We start from the raw sequence: 13,917 nt of genomic DNA on the forward strand, positions 1-13,917 counted from the left end.
GTCTTGCTAGTTAAATAGCTTTAAAATAGGTCATTGACTTTGTTTCTTATTCTTTCTATGCCTTATTGTAGTTAAAGAATATTCAAAAGTCACTGTTCTTTTAGCACCAAATTTCCAGTGTTTCCAATGTAAGTTTTAGAGTTGCTCCAAAAACTGTGGTTACAACATGCACGCAAGCTAAATATTCCCCAAATAAATGAAATTGGGGTACCATAAATTCAGATCTCCTTTTCATTTTAAAAGAGATAAAGATTGACTTGCACTTCCTCTAAGCCCAGTTAATTCACAAGTGCAGTTTTATAGTAGCAGAATTATATAAAGATGAAATTGATAAACCACTTGCCAAAGTATCTTTGCATTGTTGATCTAAGCCTCACACGGAAGTTATTAGTACAGTGTCTAAAGAAAGAGATGAAGTTTCTTGTTAAGTGGCTTCCCCAGTCATGTCTCAGGGTCATGTAAAATGTTTGAGATAACTTTTGCTAAGTTTTGTCATATTGCAAGAGAGTGGTTGGGCTTAAATCATTGTTACTCATTACTTTCTGCATATCTAAGTAGATTGGGATCTCTGAGAATAAAATCAGTCCTCCACAAACACAGAATATGATGTGGTTAGTTGTCATGTACCAGTCTCTCAAGAAAGGTCCTTGAAGGCAAGAACCAGATATTATCCCTCTGTATCGTACTCTTATCTCCCAATGCCCCTAGAAGAGCACAGATAATCAATACTTAAATCTAATGGAATCTCCTTATATGAGTGTTTGTTTATTAAATTTATAAAATGAATATGTACATATGAAATGTATTTTATTTCTCTTACTATTAAAAGATGTTTTTTCTGCCTAGCATAAGCTCTTTCCCCACTGAACATAATCTTAACAAGTTTTGGTTTTAGTTGTGATGGGTTTTACTTGATTGCAGCAAAATGCTTTCAAGCAGTGTTCTCCTTGTTACATACAGACTGTAGAGGAACACTGAAAAGGGCCAAATATTTTTATACTGTGGTTAGTTACCCAAGTATCTCTAGATTCTACTATTTTTAAAAGGAAGCTATCTGAGCACATGGGGGAAAAATAGAAAGAATGATATGCTCGCCTTGGTATATAAAACAAAAATTTAAGAATAAAAAAAATAGCATTATTTTACAAGATCAACTGTCCCTCAGTGTGATTGATAACATTGACATCTGCTTATTCAGATACCTCTCATTTGTGTGATCATCATCTCCTCTCAGTTTTCAAGTCTTATTTGATAGAGGATTCTTCTAGTTAGAGCAAGATTTCCATCACATATTTATTGGTCTGGAAAAGTTTCATCCATTTTTTCCCATCTCTATCTTCTCCTATTACCAAACACAAACACACAAAAATTACAAGCAAGTTATTTTCTAATAATAATGTGTTTTTTTCTTAATTACATGTAAAAATGAACTTAAAGATTCTTAGAGTTATCCTTTTTTTCCACTAGAAAATATTTTTTATTGAGACTTCACCGCTACACAGTCTATTCCTGACATTAGGCTACTTCTTTCTTTGTAATTTAGTCTTTCTTAAGTAGTCCCATGAATGCTTTCTTCTTCTCCACTGTCTCGAAGTGGCCATGGCCAAACTTGGAGATGGTGTTAATAAACTTAAGGTTGGCCTTCTCCAGGGCCTGCCATTTGGTCTGCACCAGCAAGGACTTGCGGAGGGTGAGCAGTCACGTCTTGGTTTCCACCACACAGCTTTTAGCATGAAAAGTCATTGGTCACTTCTCTGTAGTAGGCAGAGCAACCAGAGGGTTGATGCTTTTGTCAGACAGGACATCATCGGTAGAGGCATTGATTTTGATCAGTTTGCTGTATTTGATGAAGTAGCCCTGGCTAATCTAGTAGATCTTCTTGTTGATCTCAGTGTGGTCACCGTAGCTTTTCTGCCCAGCCCAGGCCACAGAGAAGGCCACCAGGCAGGATGCCATGCCCCAGTACCGGCAACATTGCACAGCCCTTGGTGGGTCTTACAGGGCAGCTTCTTGGTGTGCCAGTAGGTAGTGCAGTTTCTGCTTCTCACGGGCCCAGTCAGTTTTTTGGCCACTGTGCCTCCATTCTCTTGGATCTCTATGAGGTGGGCCTTCTTCTGGCGTAGAAGAAGCAGGTGAACTGGGAGTGGGCGATGCAGAAGGCCTGGCTGTACTTCACACTGTTCTTGCTGTCCTCATCCTGCCACTCCCTACAGTATCTAGTGACAGCCTTCCTCTCAGCTTTATGCCAGTTCTTATATAAGTAGCTTTTGTACTCATCACTGATGTGCTCAGTAGATAGGGTTTTGAAGGTACAGAGGCCTTGAAGGGATGCCACATAGCCCACAATGCCCACAGTCATAATGAGTAGTGTCTCCACAATGGTCACAGCCTCCACAACTTCCTCCTTGTTCACGCTGGATCCTGGCCTGTCACCCTCCCGCACAATGTGGGTCATGCCAGCCTTATACCCTGAAAAGGCTTTGAGGTGGACAGGCTTGGAGGAGTCATGCCTGGGGAAGCCCTTCACCTTTACATGGTGCTGGCAGCTGTGCTTCCAAGGCAAGAAGACCAGGGACCCAGCCTGGGAGCTGAGAACCTGCTGTGAGATGCCCTGCACCAGATGCTGCCAGCGGTTTGATAGAGCCATGTAGAGATGCTCACAGCGGTTTGATAGGAGCCATGGGAACCAATGCAGACTGCTCAGCTGCAGGAAAAGAGAGACGTTCTGAAGTTCCTTTCTGGATTCTCTGCATGTATAGTTTCATTTCCTCCCCTTGCCACGCATGACCCACATGTTCCGAGCCCAGAGTCCTGGTCCCAGGTCCGGCCTCCAGCTAACTCATAGAGTTGGGGTGCCTATGTGTGGGTGACCTGGGTGGAGCCTAGGGGAGGCAAGCTGCAATCCAGGAAGGTGACTGTGGCCTATGGCCTTTGCCTCTCGGTCATTTTGTAACCACATCCGCACAGTACAAATACTCATCTGGATGTGGCTGTGGTACCTCCCTCCTTTTCATCTATGCAAGACGTAGGTCAGGACTGCGCTTCATGGTATCATAAGTTTTTCCTTATACTGTCTCTCTTTGGTTAAGAATTCCTTGCTGATTTTTGTTGGATCTTAAATTTCAAGTGTGAAAACAAATGCAAAGCTTTCACCAGATGCCTTTTTAAACCCCTGAAAGTCATTCTCTTGTGTTTGTGTTATCATTTACATCTTTGAATGTGATTCTCCCAACAAATCTCAGACTGTGGTTAGAAAAACAGGATTGATTATTTGCATTTTCATATGAAAAAGCTGGCTTTGAAGAGACAGGTCCTGGCTTGAGGTGTCGGCCTCATAGAGAACAGTGAGTTCCGGCCTGAGCCCACTTATTTTATTTTTTTATTCAGTGAGAGGAGGAGAGGCAGAGAGACAGATTCCCGCATGTACCCCAACTGGGATCCACTAGCAAGCCCACCACTAGGCGATGTTCTTCACATCTGGGGATTTGCCCCATTGCGCAGCAACTGAGCTCTTAGTGACTAAGGCAGAGGCCATGGAGCCATCCTCAGCGCCCAGGGCCAACTCGTGCCAATTGAGCCATGGCTGCAGGAGGAGAAGAGAGAGAGAGAGAAATGAGAGGGGGATGGATAGAGAAGCAGATGGTTGCTCGCTTCTCCTGTGTGCCCTGACCAGGAATCTAACCTGGGAAATCCACACACTGGGCCAATGCTCTACCACTGAGACAACCAGCCAGGGCCCCCACTTACTCATTTTCTTAAAATTTGTAAGTATGTTTTTATATATATATATATATATATATATATATATATATATATATATATATATATATTTTTTTTTTTTTTTTTTTTTTTTTTTTTTTTTAGATTTATGGGGCTGGCATTGGTTCTCAAAACTATACTTACTCTTCAAATTCAGCCCCTTACTGTGATATAGCACACTGTTTCTGGATTGATTGTTGGTATATTTAGTCATTCTTGTGAGATTTTAAGCCTTTTTTTTTTTCACTGACCTCAAATGTCAACCATTTAACGATGACCCTTTACCCCTTATTAAGAATTACAAATACACTAGCACTTTTACTAATGGTCTTCTGGAATCTCTTCTTATTCTGTGAAACAAGGCGTACCAATATGAGAAATTGAATTAGAAAGAAACGGTAAAACATTCAAAGAGCCAAGCGTTAAAAGGCCAGGTCTCATATTCCTAAGTCCTCTGAAGTATTAATTTAATAATTGTACAGTCATATAATTAGAAGAAGGTATCAACTCTATACAGGAAATACAGGTTTAACAGAAATCATTTTATTTGATCTTTATCTTTAAAAAAGCTGAAGTAAGAAGTTTGAAGACATGAACTCAGTGATTTAAATTCTATCACCTTTTGTCAGCGGCAGCTGACGGCCTCATTGTAGTTAACTATCTGCAAGAACCTTTGGGAAACCAAAGCATCATTGACTGGCTGGGCCAGTGAGTCATCTATTAAATTAGGCCTAATGAATTACCGGTTTGCTTGTTTAATTACGCATGATATAGGGCTCTGGATATTAGAAGTCTAGTGGAGCTCAAAGAAATTGGATTGGCTTAGTTAAGCATTTCAGTAGGATCTTTCCTAACTCACCACACACTGACATCCCCTCCCTTCCTCTTTCTTCCTCTCTGTCTCCTCTCATTCCTTCCCTATGTCCCTGCCCCTCCTATTCCCCTTCCCCTCTCTTTCTCTCTCTCTCCCTGTCTCTCTCTCTCAGGTGGTGGGTGGTAGAGGACAGTATCAAAAAGTCTTACTTGAGATAGGAACCGCCTGGCTCTGCACATTGAAGACCCTCTAGTGCACGCCCCGGATGTGCGCTGGGCACTGTGTGAGCAGCACTGGCTGTGAGGGGGCGGCCACGGGCTTCCTCACTGCCTGACAGCTGTTGTCCTTGTGGACTGTAATAGTGAAAACACGTGAGAGTGGAGGGCTGCGTAAGCCACAAGTATCACATGAGTTTATGATAAATATTTAATGAGAGTTCTGCACCAGCAAGGATTGTAAGATCTTCAGGTATAGCCAACCTTTTCCCATCTTATCTGTGGTTGAAAGGTAGCTAGCCAGTCTGTTTGAATAAGTGAGAAATAGTCTCCCGAAATAGTTTTTGAACTACTCTAATTGTCATTTGTTGTTATTTTAAAGGAAAGGTCTTTTCTGAATCTGAAATACTATTAATTAAAATATACTTTTAGCTTTTATTTACAAGTTTAAGACCTTACTGAGTACTGAAATATGTAAGCTACTTGACTCTCTTTACAAGGTTACTTTCACAATAGTCCAGTGAGATAGATACTATTTTCCCTTTCCTTCCCTAGAGACAAAGCAGTAAGACTTGGATAAATGAGATAACTTAGTCTGCCTCAGAGGGGGCCTCTCTCAGGCCCTCATGGACAGCCTTCTGTGTATCCTGCACTGTGATGATCTCTCTCTACCCTCAGCATTGCTGCAGTCACCTTTCTGAAGTCATCATCTTATTTCTCCCTAGAAACTATCATTGTCTCCCCCGCTGAATAAAAACTACTGATGGGGGTGTTCCATTTAGGATCCTTGCTGTGCCCATCATGTCCCTTTTTAGCTTTATCAAGTCAAGTTCTCTGCTCCAGCCACACCAGAGTTCTTTCCTGCTTCTCTGGAGTGCTCTTGTTCTGTGGCTGGCTCCCATGGGGCTTTGGGGTAAGCTCAGCCTTCTCCATCCTCATTGCTTCCCAGAATTCTGCTCTGCCACAGGCATCCACCTGAACTGCTGCCTCACTTGACCCTCCTCCTCAGCCACTTCCCCAGAAAATTGACGCCATTTCCCTTGTGGTTCCATAGCCCTTTATCCACATCCCTTTATGTCCCTGCCGGAGCCTTTATCTCAGTTTGGCTGGGAAGCCTCTCTCTGTATTGACCACCATGATCAACCCCCTTTTGTAGCCCCCAGCATCCTTCAGAATACCTCAAATTTTGGGGTGTTTGGCATGTGTTTCTTGAATGAAATACCTGCAAGTGAGTGGACTTCAAACCAAATTAGTTTCACTGGTTTATTTAACTTAAAGACTGAAGCCACTTTTTACAACATCCTGTCCAGTCTCTTTGTCCAGCAGGTGACAAAGCAGGTTCATTATTTAGAGGTATTTACTGACTTAAAGTAAAACAGACAGTTCAGAGTCTAAACTTGACTGGAATCTTTCGTGCTCTTTCCACTATACCCGTGATGGTGAAACTTTTTATAAAAACCACCCACTTTTGCAGTGCTGGTCAACCTGGTCCCTCCTGCCCACTAGTGGGCGGTCCAGCTTTCATGGTGGGTGATAGCAGAGCAACCAAACAGCACCGCAATTGGCCCACCCTGAAAGCTGGAACACCCACTAGTGGGCGGGAGGGACCAGGTTGACCAGCACTGCAAAAGTGGATGGTTTTTATAAAAAGATTCACCATCACGGCACTATACCGTCTGTCCAGTCACATGATCCACAAAAGTGCTATGCAATGTATTTTGCCACAGCTATGGAGATTTGTCATCTCTGCTGATCATGCATCGGTTAAAAATGACACTCAGCTGCAAGTGACAGAGAGCCTACTTGGGGCTGCTTTGTACTTACTCACCACCAGCAGTCCCAGGGAAGGTGCAGGCCACTTTGTGATTGACAGATGCCAGTACCAAATCTCTGGTCTTCCTTCTTCAATGACCCTAGGGTGCAGGCAGCCACCAACCACAGCCCCAGCCATCCTGTGCTATTCTACTCAGGCCTGTGTCAGGGAAGACCAGCACTAGCATTTTGTTCACCAGAACTGTGGCGTTTGGCCACTCTGCTGTCTAGGGGAGATCATGAAGCCAGGTGTTTTGTCTTCTCAGACTTGCTCTAGTCAAAGAAGACCAGAGAATGGCGGCCACAGGAGACACATGCCTCCATCCACGTACGTGTTTGCAAAAATGGTGGTTGTGCACTGGCCCCGGTGAGTGAAGGAGGGACTGAAGCAGACCCAAGCATGAGGATGCTCCCTCCCCCCAAGTTTGTATCAAGTGCTGTCCCACCCACAGTGGAAGTTCATGTGATTGAACAACCACATTAATTGTATATATATGCAGGAAATCAGAATATAGATTGTAGTTACTTTAGTCTTGTGGTTATAGGTTCAGTTTTTTAAAAAATTTTTAAATGATAATCCAAAAATATATTACTTAGTTTAGCACAAATCATATGCTGTTGGTTTTCCAAAATGTTGCCTCAGTGTCTACTTAAGGATTACTAGTAGCTTCTCTCCCTGTCAGGAAAGTCATTCAGATCCATGGTGTAGATTTGCTGTTCTATTTTGCCTTCTTTATTTTACCCCCACACCCATTTACTGGTGTAGATGCAAATAGTGCAAAATTACACTTGTCTCATTTGCATAATTTTCCCTGCTCGCTTTCCGTTTTACCATATCTACATTTTTGTGTTTGACCTATTAGGGTTTTTTTTTATTTATAATGGAAAAAAAAGTGCTTCCCTCAGCAGAACCATCTGGCCTCATTTCCTATTCCTCAGCAACTGTGTGTGTATTCCAGCAGGGCCAGGCCTGTGGTTTTCTGCATGCTGCTGGTACACTGGTAGTCTCAGGGTTCAGTGGGAGTAATGGAAAAGTTAGACTGTAGGCTTCTTTCACAGCTAAAGTTTCCAAGGTGAAAAAAATGCATATTGTTGTCATTTTGACATTGTATTTTTTCTTTTTTTCTGTAACTGGAATTTAGTCTTTTAAAAAGAATTTTACCATTTTATTATTTGAGAAAGAAAAGTTGCTTTTAAAGTATCTTTTAGATAGCAGGATCGATTAACAATGACTAGTTTTCTTTTTCAATTGAGATATAGTTGATATATAATATATTAATTTCAGGTGCAGAGCATAATGATTTGATATTTGTATAGATTGTGAAATGATCACCATAGTAAGTCTACCTAACATTCATCACCATATGTAGTCATAATTTTTGTGTGTATGTATGATGAGGACTTTAAAGGTTACTCTCTTAACAACTTTCAAATGTACACTATAGTATCATTATCTTTATTCACCATGCTGTACAACAGTGGTAGTCAACCTGGTGCCTACCGCCCACTAGTGGGCATTCCAGTTTTTATGGTGGGTGGTAGCGGAGCAACCAAAGTATAAATAAAAAGAGAGACTTAACTATAGTAAGTTGTTTTATAAAGATTTATTCTGCTAAACTTAGCGGAAATCCAACATAAAGTACTTGGTAAGTAAAGTTACTTCCCTACTTTATACATCACCATTACTGTGGAACCGGTGAGCAGTTAGAAAATTTTACTACTAACAGAGATACAAAAGTGGACGGTAGGTATAAAAAGGTTGACTACCCTGCTGTACAATATATCCCAGGACCTTGTAATAATGCTGGTGGCCGAGGCCAGGCAGGTTCACATTGGATTTGGGCAGATGGTAGACGAACTGGGGAGCCAGAAAGCCTTGGGCCATTTCATTTATTAGATTCTCACAATGGCGGATGAGCAAACAGGCAGCAAAAACCCTCTTCTTGCCGTAGCGAGCAATTGATCTGCCAAATGACCCCTTGCAGTAGCAGGCAAGCAATCTGCAAAAACTTCCCTGAATGAAAGCACCCTTAGCCTTACATAGGCTACACAGATGTGGCTCTGCCACATGCTCACACACTAATCATTCAAAGTACAAGCGAGCAAGCCTAACACAGTTGTTTGCCCTACAGACCTTTTTGTTTTATAACTGGAAGTTTGTACTTTTTAAATTTTATTTTATTTATTCATTTTTAGAGAGGAGAGAGAGAGACAGAGAGGGAGAGAGAGGAGAGAGAGACAGAGAGAGAGAAGGGGGGAGGAGCTGGAAGCATCAACTCCCATATGTGCCTTGACCAGGCAAGCCCAGGGTTTCGAACCGGCGACCTCAGCATTTCCAGGTCAACGCTTTATTCACTGCGCCACCACAGGTCAGGCTTTTTTATTTATTTTATTTTTTTTAATTCATTTTTAGAGAGGAGAGAGAGACAGAGAGAGAGAAGGGGGGAGGAGCTGGAAGCATCAACTCCCATATGTGCCTTGACCAGGCAAGCCCAGGGCTTTCAACCGGCAACCTCAGCGTTTCCAGGTTGACGCTTTACCCACTGCGCCACCACAGGTCAGGCTGAATTTTGTACTTTTTGACCACCTTCACCCATTTCACCCACTCTTCACTTCCTGTCTCTGGCAACTACCCATCTGTTCTCTGTGTCTATGAGCTGGGGACGGGGAGGAGTTAGTTGTTGTTGTTTTAGATTCTACATATAAGAGAGAACATACAGTATTTCTCTTTCTATCTGACTTATTTTGCTTAAAATTACATCCTCAAGGTCCATCGGATGTCACAAATGGCAAGATTTCCTTTTATTGATTGATTCATTGATTTTATAAGAGAAGGAGGGAGAGTGAAAAACATCCATTTGTTCCACTTATTTATGCATTTACTGGTTGATTCTTATATGTGCCCCGATAGAGTCCACAACCTTGGCATATTGAGACAATGCTCTAATCAACTGAACTATCCAGCCAGGACTTGATTTCCTTTTTATGGCCGAATAATATTCCATTGAGTATATATAATAATTAGTTTTCTTATAAAGTCAAATAACAACAGTAAAGGATGAAATTAGCAATAAATAATAACAGTAAGCAAATTTTATAACCGAAGGACTCCCTATACTCAGTTCCTATTTTGTACTTGACAAAGATAAGGTAAACCTACTTTTGACAGGTAGTCTGTAATGCTGCCTTGGCCATTCAGTGCTGAACTCATAGATTAACTGGGCATTGGATACAGTTCCACGAAGTATGTATTCTGTATTTTTATGTTGTAACATTATTCACATTTTGAAAAATTTTTAACCAAGTGTGCACTTATTTTCTGTTTTCTAAAATGCTACTGTTTAATGTAACATTGTTTTTAGAAACAAATAAAATGTTTTTATTTGTCTATGTGCCCCACCCCTTTCCTTCCTTACATACATATCATCAATTACAAGGCAGGTCAGACACAAAGGCTTGCAGACACAAAGACGTGGCATTTGTTTCTTTATTTTTTGTAGATATCACATTGATTAGCCCTTAGGCATTACATTTGACAAATTTTACAGTAATACATTTAACGTGCTTAAGCTAACGCCTGAGCACATAGGAAGGACTCAAGAGCTAGAGCCCTCTACAAAATTCTTAATTAGGTTACTTCTTTTTAGTGGTTAAGAATGATCAGCACCTATATAATAGGACTGTGAAATCTCTGATTCTTCCTGGAAGTTTAAAAATGTAACCTCAGATTTATTTTATGAAGTGTTTAGAGACACTGAAAAAAACTCTGTTACTTGGACTGCTTCCCTCACAGGCTGGTCTGTGGCCCCTGTAAGACCTTGCCTCGCCTGAATGCTGCTGAAGGGCTACAAGAAGCTGATGGCAATGCACAATGTTTAATTTTACGAGGAAGAGGAAAATGAAAACTTGATGCTAATCAGAGTTCATGAGGAACATTTAAATCTGTAATGGTTCGGTTTATGGTGCAAATCAGTATGGTCTTTAAGATCAGCCATGAGTCTGGGACAAATTGGGAATTTTTAACCCAGGGCCCATGATTCTTGGACTTCTGTTCTCATCCTTAGTTCTTTAAAAATATGCAGAAGCAGAATACTGCAAGTGTGCAACTGTATGAGGAAATGCACAATGGCATGATGCAAAGTTCTTCATAATCTGTTTTGTAGATTTGGAGCATAGGAGCATCATGCTTTATATTGCCACATATCCGTCAGGATCAGAGTGCTGGTCAGAAGAGGAGAAAAGAAATGTGGCTAAAGAGAATAGTTTACTTTCTATGACCTCTTCGCCCTTTATGGATAGTCTGTTAGCTGGAATGATGACATTAACATGATATAATCGTCATTGAGTCTGTCTCATAACTCAAATCACATGCATCGCAAATAAAATGTTTTGTTTTAATAAAATATTATCAAAAGTAATTCAGAGCAATCTGAGCAATACTTGTCTACTATATGGCAAAGAGAAACAATAGGTGAAAATTTTAAGTGAAAAAATGTAAGAAAAGGAATGTATAAAAAGTGATATTGCTAACTTATTGATCAGGTATTATCTCTAATGTAGGCATGCAAGAAATTATTTATAACCCCATATTAATTTAAAATTTTGTTTTATTTGTGTTTTTGTAAGATGTACACACCCACAGAGGCCAATCTGACTCACAGGGAAGAAGGCTCTCCTGTTAGTGCTATGACGACCTTACTTTGTGATAGTGGACAAGTCACTGACATTTGCTATATGAAAGTATTGGCCTATTCATTGGGGGAAAAAAATGCAGTATTTTATATAAGAAAAGTTTCACCCATTTTAGTTAAAAGACCCCTTTTAAGGTAGAACACTCCTAAGAGAGTTCATATTACTTTCCTTATTTCCTCACCCTACTGGCCTAAAGTTAGTATCCAGTCTTTAATTTCTTAAACAAAATTTCTTTTTTTATTTAGTATTTAGAAAATTAAATTTAATAAAACTTTTCTTTAAAATATTTTTAGAAAATTACCTCAATTTGTAGGTCACAATATATTGTTTTGAGACAGGTTTATTTTTGTTTATTTGTTTACATTTTATACTTGTACTTTGAAAATTATTCCACAGGACTGTATGGTCCTTAACTTGTGAGAACTGATGTCTAGAGTTTTTGTGGGAGCAGTTGAAGTTAGTGTAGATGCATATGCAGACATAGACACAACCTGCACCAACCAACACATGGTCATCTTCCCTTAGAAGCCAGCAATCAAGTGGGAGAGACACCACATAGGAGAAAACAGAAAGTAATGATAGAGGTAAGCTTCAGGTACAAATGTATCAACGTGTTACCGTCACCCTTACCTTCCTGTTGACAAATTGTCAGAGAAAATGATGGACTCTGGCAGCGGTGACTAAACAGTTTTTCTGTGTGTCTAGCACGCATACTCAGTGGTCAAGCACAGGGACACCTGCCAGTTGTCTTCTGCTTTCTTGAAGAATCCTGGTTTGCTGTGCATGGATCTCTAGCAACATGTCCTATGCCTTGCCCTGCTGTGTTAGGTGTCATTGGGTGGACAAATGGTCATTAAGAAGGACATTGCAGCCTGTGCTTTCATCTTGACCCACAGGGAACAGCAGACATTCCTCAGCCCTGCTGGGTTCCTGGGGTCCCCCATGGACAGAACTCTCCCTCTGTCTTCCAGCCCAGATGCTGCAGGAGGCCCTTGGTGTGCAGACCCACAACACCTACATTTAACAGGTTCTGTGAATGTATAGTATTTCTTACCTGGGCCTCCACTGCCTCCCAACAGTCTTAACATCTCTTTGGGAATGTAGAATATCACAGAGATAGGAAAAGAATTTGTATTCAAATATCTTTGACTTTAGGTTTAGTAAAACGTCATAAAAATTAGAATATGCTGGCTTAAAGGACCAAATAAATAAATAAATTTAATTGTGTAGTTGTTGATTTCAATTGTGGGTTATTTAATTTGCAGCAATTAGGGGTTTGATGTGGCCTAAATCTTACCTGGAAATCTCCAGTATTCTGTGTATTTCAAAGTGCAAGGTTTGCCCTGAGCTTGGAACTTACCTACTGAATTCTCACACACCAGGCCCCTGAAGCTGGCCATTGACTGTTAGCAGAAACCCACTAAATGGTTTCCCTACATATGCATGTTGTTATGAAGCCAGCTCTGATACATGATAGCACTTCTGTAAGGTGCTGTTTACCTAACAGTGCTGTTTATCAACTTAACCTCCAGCCCAATAGTTATATTAATCCTTGTTACAAGCATTAATTCATCAGTAGTTTTAGGTAGAGATTACTGTATCTTTAGGAACACCTTTCCGTGCGGCTCTGTGAAGAAAGAACCAGTGAATGCTCTCTATTTACATGCGTGACAGGTGGCTCTCACAGATACCTGGGCATTTCTTCTCAGATACTCTTGCACACGTTCACAGATCACCCCCACCCCAGGCTCATTCTCACCTACCAACACCCACAGAGTACACTGGTACACAAATAGACATGGACACTTCTCCTTCCCCTGTCCCAGTCTTCACCCTTGTCTCCTCAGTATCAGGAGTGTTCTGTGTCTGGTATGGGAAGAGCTTTACATGTGTTTCCTCTGCTCCTCAAACAGCCTTGCAGAGTGTTTTTTTCCCCTTTTGCCATTGAAGAAAAGGAGGCTCAGCGTGGTTAGGTAACGTGCCCAGAGCACGTGTAGGAAATGACTATAATGCAGTTTGAGCACACATCACCCAGGCCAAAGCTTGTGGCTTTTAGGGAGTGTCACCTCTACCTACCTCTTGGAACCTTATCCCTTTCCCTCTTCTTTCTTTTGCAACCCATTTTTTCTGCCATTATCTCTCTTCAGAGAACTTAATTTTTTCTCTAGTGATTTTTGACAATTCTCTTGTCGCCATATGTTCCTCCTGACACTAGGCAGGACCATCCACTCAGGCTGTGGCCCTCCAGGGAGAGAGGCTTTTGCAGCAGCCAGAGATCCTGGGGCAGAAGTGCCTGCTCCCTCTGTTCCAGACATTGTGCCAGGACAACCTGAAGCTGTAGAGAAAAACAAGCGGGGTTTTCATCTGTGCACCTTTGTTTGGCATTGGGGGTCACCATCTTGACATGGCTGTGCTCAGGGAGGTGGCACTGAGCACAGCACATTGTCAAAGTCTCAGCCAGGAAAAGGTATTACTGATAGCCTTCCAATGTCAGAAACAAGTCATTAATTACATTTGCTAATTCTTCTGTCTTTGTTTAATCAAATAACTGTCCTTTCTTTTAACTTATTCTGTCTGCCTGAAAAAAAAAATAAGCATGGGAAATGGGAAACCTCCCATTATTTA

At 41.1% G+C, this 13,917-nt stretch overlaps 1 protein-coding gene and 1 pseudogene across 1 annotated transcript in view; one reads left to right on the plus strand and one right to left on the minus strand.

Annotated features, from left to right (window-relative positions):
* Positions 1-13,917, plus strand: part of GMDS (GDP-mannose 4,6-dehydratase) — a 797,768-nt gene that overhangs the window by 406,001 nt on the left and 377,850 nt on the right. The gene's annotated exons all lie outside the window — the stretch shown is intronic.
* LOC136328698 (large ribosomal subunit protein uL3-like) lies at positions 1,540-6,739 on the minus strand (annotated as a pseudogene).

The sequence above is a fragment of the Saccopteryx bilineata genome, chromosome 3 (genome assembly GCF_036850765.1).
Source record: "Saccopteryx bilineata isolate mSacBil1 chromosome 3, mSacBil1_pri_phased_curated, whole genome shotgun sequence".
Classification (NCBI taxonomy): domain Eukaryota; kingdom Metazoa; phylum Chordata; class Mammalia; order Chiroptera; family Emballonuridae; genus Saccopteryx; species Saccopteryx bilineata.